General features: G+C 52.7%; 1 protein-coding gene across 10 annotated transcripts in view; it reads left to right on the top strand.

Annotated features, from left to right (window-relative positions):
• Window positions 1–13,943, top strand: part of DLGAP4 (DLG associated protein 4) — a 178,535-nt gene that overhangs the window by 91,297 nt on the left and 73,295 nt on the right. For all 10 annotated transcript variants that reach the window (XM_054845794.1, XM_054845795.1, XM_054845802.1 and 7 more), the window contains one exon: window positions 6,222–6,315. The gene's annotated coding sequence lies outside the window, so the exon portion shown is untranslated. The remainder of the gene's footprint in view (window positions 1–6,221; window positions 6,316–13,943) is intronic.

Below are 13,943 nucleotides of genomic sequence, written 5' to 3'. Positions count from 1 at the left end.
GAAGAGAAGCCTGAGAGGGGATCTGATCAACGCTTATCAATATCTAAAGGGTGGGTGTCTAGAGGAAGGGGCCAGACCCTTCTCAGTGGTGCCCAGTGACAGGACAAGGGGCAACGGGCACAAACTGGAACACGGGAAGTTCCATCTGAACATGAGGAAAAACTTCTTCCCTCTGAGGGTGACCAAGCACTGGGACAGGCTGCCCAGAGAGGTTGTGGAGTCTCCTTCTCTGGAGGGATTCCAAACCTGCCTGGACATGATCCTGTGCGACCTGCTCTGGGTGATCCTGCTTTGGCAGGGGGCTGGACTAGATGATCTCCAGAGGTCCCTTCCAACCTTGACCAGTCTGGGCTTCTCCTTCAGTGTTTCATATTCTACTGGGTCTGTCCCACACCCTCCTTGCTCCCCGTGCCCTCAGAGGAAGGTCTTCCATCATGAATAGCATCTCCTGGACCACTGCACCACACCAGACCCTGCCAGCTCACACCCTCACACTGCCAGCTGGGCACTGCTGTAGGACCCTTCCTGCAGAGGCACGCAGATGCTCCAGCATGCCCTGCCCCACCACTGCACTCTGCACGCCCAGCAGCTCTTGCCTGTGAGGTGCATCGTTAGTGTGGATTAACGAATCCCTCCTCAGCGATTACAGGCTAACCAGCCTCGTGAACACCCGGTGTATCTGGGCCCTGGAGAGGGAACGTGCCACCCCACTGGTCAGCGGGATCCCTGAGTAAGAGCATCCATCTTCCCTGCTGGGTGTCACTGTGGGTGTGATTATCTCACTGCCTGGACCAGAGAGGCTCAGTTCTGCTCCACCCAGCTCTGTCTCCCATTCCTCCACTGGAACCTCAGAGATGCTGTTCCCGTGCTAAGAATTGGTAACCTCCACCCGCAAGGAATTATGTCCCCTCCTCTTCTCTCCAGTGCTGCTGGCCTGGCCATGCTTCAATCTCTAGTCAGGTAGAGCAGACCCTAGTTGTGTGTGTGTTTATTTAGTAAATTAATGAAACAACATTTCTCCTTCATATACTCACAAGCTCCAAGGCTTATGTCCAGGAGGTCTTGCCAGGTTCACCTGTGTACAAAATTAAAGAAAAGGAGCGCTGCTGTCAGATCCCCACTCTATGTCTGAAGTTCCTCTTAAGTGACAATGATGTGGGTTCGGGATTGGTCTTTTACACCATCTAGGAGTCAATGGTCACGATGGGTGGATCGTTTGCCTCAGCCTCTTGCTTATTTCGACTTCCATAAATCTTAGGCAAGATTAGTGTGTGTTGTCTTTGTGTTCGGGGTGCCTACCTGTTGGGAGAGCAGGAAGAGGAACAGCACATGCAATGTGCTGTAACCTTGTTTCCCTCCTCCCATGACCCGAACTCTTCTGCTGACAAGTCATCTCTGCGGGGACCTTTGCAGAGCACCAGCCTTCTGAGCTCAGAGAGAGGAACACGTTCCTCAAGGTTCAGACAGATTTTGCCATTCTTCCCACTTTGCTCGATTGTTTCCTCTGGTGCTTTCACACACGTATTTTTCCACTCATACCTCCTTCAGAAGAATCTTAATACAAATCTCTTCACTTAGGAACAGCCGTATCTCATCTGTGCTCTCCACTCTCTCCACAGCATCCTTTTTTCCTTTCTTGAATGTGAGGCAATGATAGCACTCAAATCAGGCCCCAAGCATGCTTCATATGAAATTTAATTCTTTCTGGGAGACCCAAAGGAGCTCAATGTATTTGTTTTATCCAGAGAAATGGTTATGGGATTAGAGGTACAAGACCACACATATATTTATTTTCATTATTTCTGTTGCTGGATTTGCACAGAATTATGCTATGGCCTATTTCACAAAGGAGAGCAGGCCAGAGGTTTGTAATGACTGTACCTGAACTTACAGTCTCTAAATCTAAGTATTAGAAGGAACTCAAGTTAGGGATGAGAGGAGGAGGAGGGGAGCACTGCATTTTCAATAGCGCTTGCCATCCCCGGGAGCCTGCGTGCCTGGCCGTGCTCCTCACCCATTTCTTACTGCCCCTGTGCTGGACCTGCTCATCCCCTCCATCCCTGCAGACATCCCTGCTGTGCTCGCAGGATCTTCACTCGGGCTCACAGCCTTTCTCCCGTATTCCGGATGTGACATGGGGCCGGCTGTGAAATAGAGAAGCACAGGCAGGTCACCTTGCTGGTTCCCTGACATGAGGTCTTCATTTCTTCTCAGGTTTAACAAGAAGCAGACACAGGCAGTTTGCTGAGGCTCTTTCAAGTTTGGAAGAGAAGCAGAAAGTCCCTGCAGCGGGAGGTGAGGCACCGGCCAGGAAGGGACCTCCCTTTCTCACACAGACCCAGCCCAAAATGCTGCTTTTTAAGCCTGTAACATTTCATGGTATTTTCCCTAAAATTAAATCCCAGCACCATCTGCACCTTCCCAGGAGCACCTACCACGAGTGCTTTGCTTGTCTTGCACTGCCTAGGTTATGGCCACACCAGTGTGGCCCCAGGAGTGGCTGGCTGGAAGGGAAAGACCATCCTGCCATTCCTTTCGTGCTGCCGTGCAAGCCCGTTGTGCTTTCCACTGTCAGCCATGACTGAGACCCTCATCAACTTCATCCAGAGACCCCAGCAGGCGATAGGATCCTTTACTCAGAGTTGCCTCTTCCTGTCATTTAGCTGCAGTCATCTCTGAGGTGGCAATACCAGGGATCATGAACGCCAGATCAGTTTCTTCAAGGTCTTCTCCAGCCACACTTCAAGTCCAACAGAACCACATGGGTTACAGAAGAGCAGGTTGTGACCCTCCTCTCCTAGACAAAAGCTCAGAGGAACAATAATCATGAGCTGATTCTCCAGGGGGGTTTGGCTGCAGAACATCTGAGGCCCTAGGTCACAAAAAAGTGTCTTGAATCACACAGGGAATGGACATCAGTTCATCAGCAGGACAGCCCTGAGCAAACAACAGCATGGGAGCATGCAGACCACCCTGGAAGGACCATTAGCAGCTTCCTCCAGCATCCTGTGCCTTCATTGCCTGGAAGCTCAGAGACCCCAGCTTGCCCCCGGCACCCCACCGTTCCCCTTGGACTGCAATCCACTAGCCTGAGGTTACACCACCTCTCATGGCAGTGTGTGTCCTTCCACACGTCATCTCCAATCCCACCTCTTCCACGCAGCAGCAGCCATGACGTGAGAGAGCTGCTCCTGAGAATGGGAGAAAGAGGGGGATGATGGAGGTGGATTGCTGGTAGTTAACGTAATGTAATTGTGCTGGTGGCACAATTGTTCATTTGCATTTCCTTGGGGCGTTGATGCTGATATTAATTAAAGGTAATTATAGTGCTGCTTTCTCAGTGCAACAGTAACATGGAAAGACAAAAGCAGTATTATAGACAAAAATGTTTCTTCCTCCAGAGCTTCAATGGCATTTTTTATTTTGAGAAATCTGCTGGGCGAGTGGAGGCCTGGAGCCCAGGCACTGCTCCTCCCACCCATCGGAGTCACTCTGTGCCCAGGGGTCCCAGGGTGGGCACCGTTCCTAGATATCCTCTCTGGGATACCATGAGAGCGCTGGTGACAGACCCAGACATGATGGGTGATGGCAGTACGGAATAGGTACTTCCAGCGCAGGTAGCTGCTGGTGGTCAGAGAGGTGCTGGGCACAAGTGGTGGATACTTGTGCACCCAGGAGGGGTGCTGAGAGCATTGCTAGCAGATGCTGATGGCTTTCACAATGGACCTTAGTGGCTGTAGTGACAGATAGTGTTATCCCTCATGACAGCACTGGTTGCATTAGAGCAGGAGAGCGATAGCTTTGCTGCTGGATACTGGGCAGATGGATGCCGATGCTGTGGATGGCTGTAGGTAGCACTGGCCATAGATACTGGCTGTGCTAGTGGCTACTGCAGACTCTACATGTCTGGATTACTGGCTCAAACCTAACTCAACTCACTAGTAGCTGTAATTCACTTTTCACATGGAGAGAGCTGTGAAGGGGTTGGATGGTGTCAATGCAATTGCTGCTGCATGGCCATCTGCAGCACCCAGACTCACCATACCTAGTCTCGTCACGTTCACATGGTGTTATATTTAGTGCTGGGAGCAGTGGCATATTGGCAGCAACCTGCAACCTCATTGACATCTCTGAGCTCAGGAATGTCTGAGTTTGGGATGTGGAATTGTCCCTTGTCTTCAAGAGCTGACGCCTCCGAAACAGAGGCCTCCTTGGTTAGGTGGAAGCATGAACCTGCTGGATAGAGCGCTGTCTCTGGTTTTCATAGCTGAGTACTCAGCAGCAGCAAGAAACTCAAAAAACAAGTGTTTTGGTGTAGAAGACAGGTGAGCTCTCAGGCATATGTGACTGCCCTGTCTAAACAGCAATTGCCTCCTGCTTGGCTTGCCCAGGGCGTGAGCCTTTCCTTTAACCATTTCCTCCGCATGGTCGGGGTTCGAGTGGTACAGAGCTAGTGGGAACGTGAAGAGGGTTTGTACTGGATTTAGGAGGGCAGGCTTCTGATCTTTCCAGGCTTTCTATTCTTCTGTCTGTTGGGATATCCATCATGAGAGTCTCTGAATGCCTCTTGAACACCAAGTCCTCTTATTCTCTACCTGCACTGTATCTGTCCATCTATCTAGTCTTTGCTTGCTTGGGACAGATGATAAAGAGGGCTGTTGAGCATGTTTGGCAGGAAACATGGTGCCTCTGTCATAACCCAGGCATATGTTGTACCTGGGAGGTCTGTAAAGACCCTCTCAGGCATCAGTTAACCTGGGGAGAAAACCCCTCTTGCTGGGTGGTGGCAGGGTGAGAGAGCAGGATCTCATGGGCCCTGCAGTGCCCATCTCTCCTTTCTGGGGACAAAGAGCTGCTGTCTTATCACTGGCACTAGGGCACCGGTTTGGTCTTCCTCTGCTTCACCAGAGAGGGAATCAAACCCCCCACTCAGATCCAGCTTTCCTAGAAAAATTTTTTATATCCTTGTCCCAGTTTTCCATACATCCTCCCAGTCAAGAAACTGTTGTTTGCCTCTTTTAAAGCCCCCTTGAGCTCTAGGCAGGTCTTCTCAAGACCCAAAAGGGAATGAAAAAAAAAATACTGTCATAGGAAGGCTGAGTCCTCGCTTTGAGCTACCATGCCATTGCTATCCCTTGCTTCTCAGCAGCAAAGGCTGAACTCCCCAGATTGTCCCAGCACCGTGCCTGCATCTCCTCACTGCAGAAGAGAAAACACACACACATGCACACAAGTCTAAGAAATTAATTGACGTAAACCCCAAATAATACTTAATCTCACTGATAAAATAATTCAGGCTGTGTTCTCTGTTGTGATGCGTAGGTTTTTGAGGACATTAAGAAACACCGGGGTTTTTTTCCCTGTATTTATTTACTTTTCATACAGGAAGCATTTTTCTCAGTTGTTTGCAGTGTAGCTGACGGTGAATGACAGTGAAGAAAGGAGCACAACATGTTAGCTGCAGTACAGTAGCACCTACTGACCAGGCAGAAGAGATTTACAGTGTGAGCTGCTCAAGCAAAAGTTTAATGAGCGGCGTTGGTAGGTGAGAGTAAGAGGCAGATTTTGGCAGGTGTATAGCTAGGACACACCGAGGGTAACTGGCTGCCATCTGCCACCCCAGTCAGGGGGTTTATCCCCAGGATTGTCCTCCTGCCTTACCAGACCCTGTTCTCCCAGGGCTCAGAGCAAAGCCAGCAGCCCAGAAGATGAGGCACAGAGGGTCGCAGAACCACCCCTGCTCAGTACGGTGTGCTCCCGGCATGGCCAAGAAACAAAGATACAGCCATGGGCAGCAAGGGGGTTCCTTGAGGGATTATTTCATGACAAAGAAACAGGGGAAGGAAAGACAAAGAGCACTTTCCCATAATGGGGCTCACCCCAGCCCTGCGTCCCCAGGCAAGGAGCCTGGGCATGTTGCTTGTTCTCCTCCCCCCCAGCTGATTTCCAGTCCGTCCTTTCAGTCTATGTGCAACCCAGAGGGACATGGGACCCACCTCCCCATCTTCTCTCCTCCCATGGGTATCACCTCTGCCTCTAAGTGGGATGCTTTCTCACATTCGCCTTACGCCTTTGCTAGGACTTAATGAGACAACCTGGGTGTCAGTCAGAGTTGTTGTGTCATTACTGCGTCAGGGTTATGGCCTGGGACGTTTGGCAGGAAGACACCACTCTGCTCTTTGTGACCTGAGGACATTTTCTCTTTTCTCTCTGTCTGGCAGGTCTTCATGAGGGACAGCACTGGAGCCCAGAGGGACGCAAGGTGCACAGGATGCTGAATCTGCCCTAGTCCCCAAGCCCAGCAAGCTGTGAGAGGTACAGTATGGCCCAGGAATGACTCTGGGGCTCTTCAGAAGGTGGGGGGGCTGGATGGACAGACGTAGCTGTGTGCTCACGGTATGAGGGGCAGCAGAGCAGGACGGAGAGGGAGGCTGGGGAAGGGGACCTGGGGAGGGTATTTCAATGACAACCCTCCCTCCAGCTAGTAGTGAATCCTGCAACACACCCATCACTAAAATAAAGTTATGAAATCTAAAACCAATTGCTATAGTAACGTCACGCCTCCGCGCTGACCTAGTTTGAGACAAAGGAAGTGCTCCTGCAGCTTGGAGCACACAGGAGGCTGCAGACGAGTCTCAGTCTGTTCTCTGGGAAGAATGGCAGAGGGAGCTGCTGGTTCTTCCCCACCTGCTTCCCCTTGCCCCAGGAACCCCACTGCCAGAGAGCATCTCCATCCCGCATCCCAAATGCAGGCAGGACCCCACCTACCTTCATCTGGACATTTAGGCAACAGGAATGTCTGCCCTGGAGCAAAGCAACATCCTTGCAAAGCTGCAGAGACCTGGTGGTGCAGCAGCAACAGCCATCACCATTCGGAGCACCCTGCCTCAAACACACAGGGCGAGGATCGTGTCCCTGCCCTCAGCTATCCCCAGCTGCTAGTTCTTGGTCCCCCGTGCGGGGGCTGCTGCTTGCTCCGGTAGCACTGTGAGACAGGAGGTTTGGGGCAGGGTAGTGGCACAGAAGGCCAAGCAGAGTGGCCTGCCTTCTGTGTCACAAGTTTTCAGTGCAAATGTGGACAACCTCCATCCCTGGGATGTCGCAGCATAAGTAAGGTCAAGGACAGCCGGGTTAAGTGCTTTTCATCCCCTGCTTGCTCCATGGAGGGCTTTGCAAATGCACACACAACCCTGCAGCTCTCTTGAACAGCACTGACCAGAACAAATCCGTTTTGGTCCCCAGTGGTCTCATTAGCTGGTCTTCCAGACAAGCTGGAACATGCACCATGTTGTTACCAGCATGTGCCCCGAGTGCCCTGTAAGAGAACAGAGACTGCAGGTAGGTTTCAAAAGACAGTGACTCTTGCTTACTGTCCTGGTCCTTCCACTCCATCTCATCAGCTCTCCTGCTTTCTTCCTGAAAACTCTCCCTTTCTTATCTTGCCTTCATTTGTCTCATTTAACCTACTTAATGCTTTGCATTTCCTTCTTCAGAGCAGATCCCATCTTCTGGAGAACTTTGAGAAACTTCTATTTAGGGACAGACAAATAGGTTGTAAAGTTTCTGGGGTTTTGTTCCCTTGAGAGTTGATTATATTACCAGTGACATTTACACAAAAACAAGTTCTCTGTCTCTCTCAAGAGTTCATCTGCTCCTCCAGCTTAGTTGATACCTGAAGTCAAAAATATTTGTCATATTGCAGCCATTGATTTTCACAGCATTTGGTTGTGCTGCTACTAAAAAGAAAAAAAAAAAGTAGTAGTATCTAGAGCATATAAGGAAGAAAAATTATTCTTTGTCTTTTTTTGGATGGCTCCAGTCTGACCGTCCCCGTCACTCCAGTGGGCATCAGCTGGCAGTCCCAGCAGAGATGTCCCTTTGCCTGGAGAACAAGCAGGAGACCACAGGCATGCACCAAGGCTCCCAGGGCTGCCGGGCGCTATTCAGCTATCATGAGGTCTCAGGAACTGTATGCAGATTCCTCATTAAAAAGGCACAAACCACTTATTCAGACGTGAAGTGAAATGTGAGGAGATCCTTCCACTGGTGTCATGGGACTCAGCATCAAGAAATCAGTGCTGCGCACTTCCTTGAGCTCATACGCCAACGCAGCCCGTGCTGGGATTTGCTTCATCTAGCGTTAGCTGCCTGGAAGTTGGATTTGTAGATGGGCTGGGCAAGTCCGTTGGGACACCTTCAGGCAACGGGCAGGCTGGCCCCCGTAAAGCAGTTTGGAGGTAGATGAGGCACACTCCTGGAAGCCCCTGTCTCCCATCCATCGCTGTGTGGAGAGTGAGGGGCAAAGGGCAGGTGTGCCTCGGTTCTCCTAGTGATGCTGCCACACATCTCGGTGGGAAAGTCCAGATGACATTAACCCCACGGGTGCTCCTCAGGAGACCCTGGCTTAAGCTCTTGTCAGCAGCCCAGGACAGGCAGCATTGCCTGCTGCTCAGACCTCAGTCCCCACTCTGCCCCGGGGACGAAGCTGCCCAGCAGCAGTGGGAAACTTCCCAGGGAGAAGCGAGCAGCAGAAGGAGGCTGGAGGAAAGTCTGTTGTATAATGAATTGTTCTAAGTAGAAGCTGGCTATTTTTATCCCCTGCGATTAGATTCTGAACTCTTTGAATCATCATTAATGCAACGCCCTGGAAGCCGGCGGCCCCCCTCGCTGAATGCCACATGAAGTGTTCCTGCTAATTCGGGGAACATTTGAATTCATGCGTGTAGGCAGACCGACGTCACCTACACCACAGTATACAATTTTTTAAGCTTCTTGCGGCAGGGTGAAGGGAGTCATTTTTCTTCTGCAGGTTGCGAATCATTTATTCCTTATCTAGCTAGTTATTAGCATGCTGCTAGGTTTCTATATATAAAAGCCACCCATGTGTTTGCAGCCAGCTTGGATGGCTGGGCTGAGGTTTACGTGGGAGATTATGGTACGTGGAACCCTGGCAGAGCTGATCAGCACAGGGCAGGACTAGTTGACTCCAAAGGGTGCCTGCAGCCCCATCAGGACAGGGGGTTCTTCCTTCTGGGGAACTTGTGCCCTCAGCAGTCCCATTTGACAGGCTGCTGCTTCTCCTGATGCTTCTACCTGCCTCTCCTGAGCCGCACCAGAATGGCCCCATGGCCCTTCATGGCCAGCCCTGCCTCCGTAGTACATGTCCCTCCCCAACCAGTTCTGTTCAGGCTAACCCTGCTTCGAAGGTTATGATCTCAAGAGATGCCTTCCAACCCAAACAAGCCCATGACTGTTGTATAAATGCCAGCCAAGAAGCCTGGCAAGAGGGTCTCCGGCTTCTTGCTGGCACCACCTGGACCAAGGTCTGGCTGCGTCTCTGGTGCCTGGTGTTTTGCACTGGTGCAGTAGTTTCATGGTGCATTATGTTCTCTAGGTGGGACATGACAGAGGTTAGGAGCTCTCCCGGGAGGTGGGAGGTTCCTCCCTCCACTTAGCAAGGATGAAGGCCCCTGGGCTGGCACGTAACGTGGGGCAGCAGCTTTCGTGTTTCCACAAGGAGCAAACTTAGAAGCCGCTGGAAAGCTGATGGGAATAGCAGGAAAACTATGGCTAAGCTGTGAGGGGGAGTCAGAGAGGAGAAGGTCGCAAGGGAAGGGAGAAATTATGCTTTCGGCTGCGATTTTGGGGAGAAGAGCTCTTCAAGTGCCCATTTCTGTATCCAGGCACCGCTCAGTCAGGGTCTGTGTTTGCACAGGAGGGCAGCCAGGGAGAGAGAGCTCATGGACCTCTTGCATGGAAGATGTGTGCCAGGGGCATGGAAAAGGGAGGGAGGCAGCACAGAGCCTGCACCCGCTGCCGGCCGTGGGAGGTGGAACGCAGCCACCAGGCCAGTGCTTGCAGCTCCCCGGTTTCTGCAGAAGCACCCACATGCAGACTGCAGTCCCTCGCACCAGGAAAGCTGCAGAGGTAGGGCTGACCTTCCTCTTGGCCATGTCCAGCACCTGGCCGGGCAAGCCTGATCCCCCACACCAGGGTCTCCACCATGCCCAGCACTGGCAACAGCACACAAACACACACGCAATCCACAGCCACAGAGACTCGTTTGCCCTCATGCTACAGTCCCAACACGCACGCACAAGCAGCAGAAGTCCAGGTGAACATCGGAGTGTTCTCAGAGCTCCCTGTGCCCTCCCAGTCTTGGTGAGAAGGAGCAAGCCCTGCCCAGTGACACCCAGCACTGGCTGCCTCCGCCGTGCATCAGGCTGGAAAACAGCAGCTAATTGCCAGGTGAAATCCTGGAAACGGAGCAGCGGGGTGAGGCTGGCAGGGGAAGGTACTGCATTTCTTCCTCGTGTCCCCTCCTCGCTGAGAGAGGGCAGAAGGTTTGCATTGTCCTCTGCCCTGGCTTCTCCACGTCCTCAGTATAAGCTGTTTTAAGGTGGGTTTGCAGAATTTAAATTGGGAATTTGGCCTGCAGGAACCCAAATTGATGAGAAAAAGGGTAGTTTCTCAGGGAAACTCACCTCCTCCCCAAAAGTTAAAATGGAGGCATGGTGGGCAGTGGCAGCTGGTTTGCCCAAGTTCCTTGTGGTGCAGAGCCCCAGCACAGAAACTGATCAAAGCCAGTGGTCCCTCACATGGTTGGCTTGTAGGAGGTGCTCTGCCCTCTCACAAGCACAGGGGCCTCCCAGGCTTCGTTGATTTGTGTCTTGGGGCTCAAGCCTGTTCAGAACAGGCAAGGAGCAGCCCCTGTGGAGCAGTGGTCCTCTGGCTGCTGCCCTCGCCATGTCCCTGTGGAGAGATGGGGACAAACCCGTGGCCAGTGTCTCCTGGGCAGCCATCCTCTCGAGGACACAGTGCATAGCCTGGTGAAGCACCTCCAAGGGCACATGGAGCTAGTCTCCAAGGGTGGAAAGGAGGAAGGAGATCTGTTCTCCACGTGCAGGGTGGACAGGACAAGACATCACAGACTGGAGCTGCCACCAGAGAGATCCTGGATGGATAGTAGAAACTTCAGAGCTTTATAGGATTGCAAAGACAGACAGACATCTCCAGCAGAGCTCAGCACCCTGGTGCTGCCCTGGGTGACATTTTGACAGACTTCTCACTCACACTCTCTACCAGGAGTTACAAACCATAATTTCAAGGACTCACCAAACACTGCCTGGCTGGGTGGCTGGATGGATGGACAGCCATGAGCTGGGCAGGCACATGAGAGTGAGGACAGGACAGAATGCTAGAAAATCATTGCTTTGCTAGTATCTACACTGCATTGCAGCTGTCTCCTCCATCCAGTTCCTTTCCATTACCTCTTGCTCTGCCCAGAGTTCAGGCCAGCCTAATCCCTTTGCTGTTATAAAGGGAAAGGCAGGCAAATACTTGCACTCATTGAAGTATCTCTTACAAGGGAGGCTTTTCAGCTCACAATGAAGATGTGACTCAGTCTTCCTGGAGTGAACCATCTCCCACCAGCTTTGGCAGCCCCTGGACCAGCCCCATCTCCCACTCACAGTAGACAAGCGCGGCAGCTGTGGGTCCTACAGGAGGGAAACATTGGCAGCGCTCAGCCAGGGGAGGAGAGGAGTCCCTGCTGAGCAGGAAGCTTCTTCAGGCAAGGCCATCATCTCCTGCATGATTTGAGATTTCATACCCTGCTCGGTGTCTGGAGCTGCAGACATATTTTGCAGGAGGTGCTGCTGTACGTGAGTTCTGTGCAGCTGGTCTGAGCCCGCAAACGGGCAGCTCCAGTGCTGCTGTTGTAAATCGTGCCTGAGAGGAAGCTGGCTCCAGCTGGGGCTCAGAGTGGTTTGAGACACACAAAACTGCCATAAATCAGGTCAGGTCATCCGCTGCACCTCAGAGACCTCCGAGCATCAGCAAAGCCATTGGGAAGAGGAAGGGCAACCCCGAAAAAGCACAAGCTGAGGGGAAGGAAGGTAATGGGGCCATGCAGCAAAATCAGCCCCTTCCCCTGGGCTCAGGGATGCATTCTTTCCACGCCCTGGCAGCCCCTGCTATGACCATCTGCTAACCAGAGTCTTCTCCTGCCGACCCCTCTGGGTGCCCTCCCTGCGGTCGGGGGCCATCCACCTCCTTGCCGCAGTGCCCGACTCGAGGCAGGGGGGCACAGCAGGGGCAGCAGGCAGCTGTCCTGGGAGACAGCCCTTGCCCAGTTTGTGAGCTGCAGGATCATGGATTTGGGAGATTTAAGTTCAAGCTTTTTCATCCTTCCAAATTAAAAAGATGGCAGGGAAGAGGCTTGTTGGGTTTTTCCGTTCCCTGACCCCATGTATCAAGAAAGTGCCAAGGATTGCAGAGAGTAATTGAAATGCAATGAAAACAGTTTAATCCATCTTAAAGGGAAACCAGCTCCCAGAGGATGCAGCAGACACAGCATGGTGGGCACCAGGGGCTGGGGGAGTCCTGACTGCCCCACCAGCCCTGGCCCCACACATGCCCAGCAGCAAGGCTGGCTCCCCACGCTGCGGATGGCCATCAAGCAAAGGGATGCCCAGGGCAAGCAGGACGGGCAGGAGGATCAGGACCCGTTGGCAGCCCTGCAGGAGCCCGCAGGAGGAAAAGGGAGCAATAAACTACCTGCCGTATCGAAGCGAGCAGCCGCCCTTGCAAGAGCACACCAGCCTGGGAGAGAGGGAGCTCTCTGCCCTCCCCTGCTCCCTGTCTTCCCATCCCTTCTGCTCACACCCCTCTAGCCCCCCCCAACTTCACTTTTCCTCCCTTCCCGCTTGTCCCCTCAGTCGCTGCTCCCGGCCCCTCTGCTGCTTGAGCCATCCTGAGCCCGTCCGGCCCCCAGCCCCACTCTCCCCTTGCAAGCCAGGTTTTCATAGCATTTCATATTTTTTTTCCATTTCATTTATTTAACTTCATTTCCCTATTTATTTTGAGTCCTAAGGCAGTTTTACTTTATTCTGGAGCCCAGTGAACACAAAAGCAGAGATGCTGATGTGCTTCATGGCGAAGCAGTCACAGGGCTGAAATCTCTCTCAGGAGCGCCTGGGAGTTTTCTGCTTCAAATATTGATTGCCCTTTGTAGGAAAAGACGTATTTACTATCAATATCCAGAGACATCGCATTATAATCAAATCAGGGCTGTGTTGTCTCCTTAGGGACTGTCTGACTCCTGTAGCATAATGTGACAGGAGGAGCACAGCGTCCATCAGAGCCAGGATGGCCTCAGGCCGCCGAGCCTGAGCAAAGGACCTTGCTGGGAGCCCTGAGCTGGGGCACGGAAGGAAGGGAGAAAGAGGCCATGGCAGGCAGAGCTAAGCCTGGGCAGATCAGGGTGGCATTCAGGGAGGATTTGGGCTCCCCGCTACCTGCAGGGCTTCCCCTCCAAGTCGGGCAGGGTTGAGCTTCCCCATTCATGGCCATCTGGAATTTAAAGGACCAGACGGATGGCTCAGTGCGGAGCCTCATCCTTCTCTTCTGTCCAGAGGATCTCCCTTGAGAACATCTCCTGGGGCTTTTTGTCACTGGTCTTTAACCACTGCACTGATGCCAGCTTGCACAAAGCAGGAGCAGTGCTCCCTGGCACATCCATGAGTCTCTCTGCTGTAGCACTTCTCCAGCCAGCACCCACTGCTGCTCCACTAGCTCACGTGGGTGCTGTCCCATGAGCAAGGGACTGCGGAGAGGCTGGTGCACCTAGCTGCTGAAGAGCACAACTGGAAAAGGATGGCAACTGCAGGGACCACAAGCAGCTGAACACCAGCCAAGGCTAATGTCGCGTTGGCTGTTTTGGGAAGAAGGGCAGGTTTGGTATCAAAGTTCCCCCAGCTCAGGCCGAGATAACAGCCATGTCCTCATCCCCAAAACTCATGGGCACTGTCCGTGTGGTGGAGAAGCCTGAGGGCCAAATCATCTCTCCCACACCACCAAAGCCCAGGCCATGTGGCAGGGCACCAAGTTATAGGCGAAGGCAGCTGGACCAGCCGCAGGGCCCAGGTCAGCAGTGCTTCAAG

The sequence above is a fragment of the Grus americana genome, chromosome 17, assembly GCF_028858705.1.
Source record: "Grus americana isolate bGruAme1 chromosome 17, bGruAme1.mat, whole genome shotgun sequence".
Taxonomy (NCBI): Eukaryota; Metazoa; Chordata; class Aves; order Gruiformes; family Gruidae; genus Grus; species Grus americana.
The sequence above is the reverse complement of the archived record's forward strand: the minus strand, read 5'-3'. Positions and strand labels throughout refer to the sequence as shown.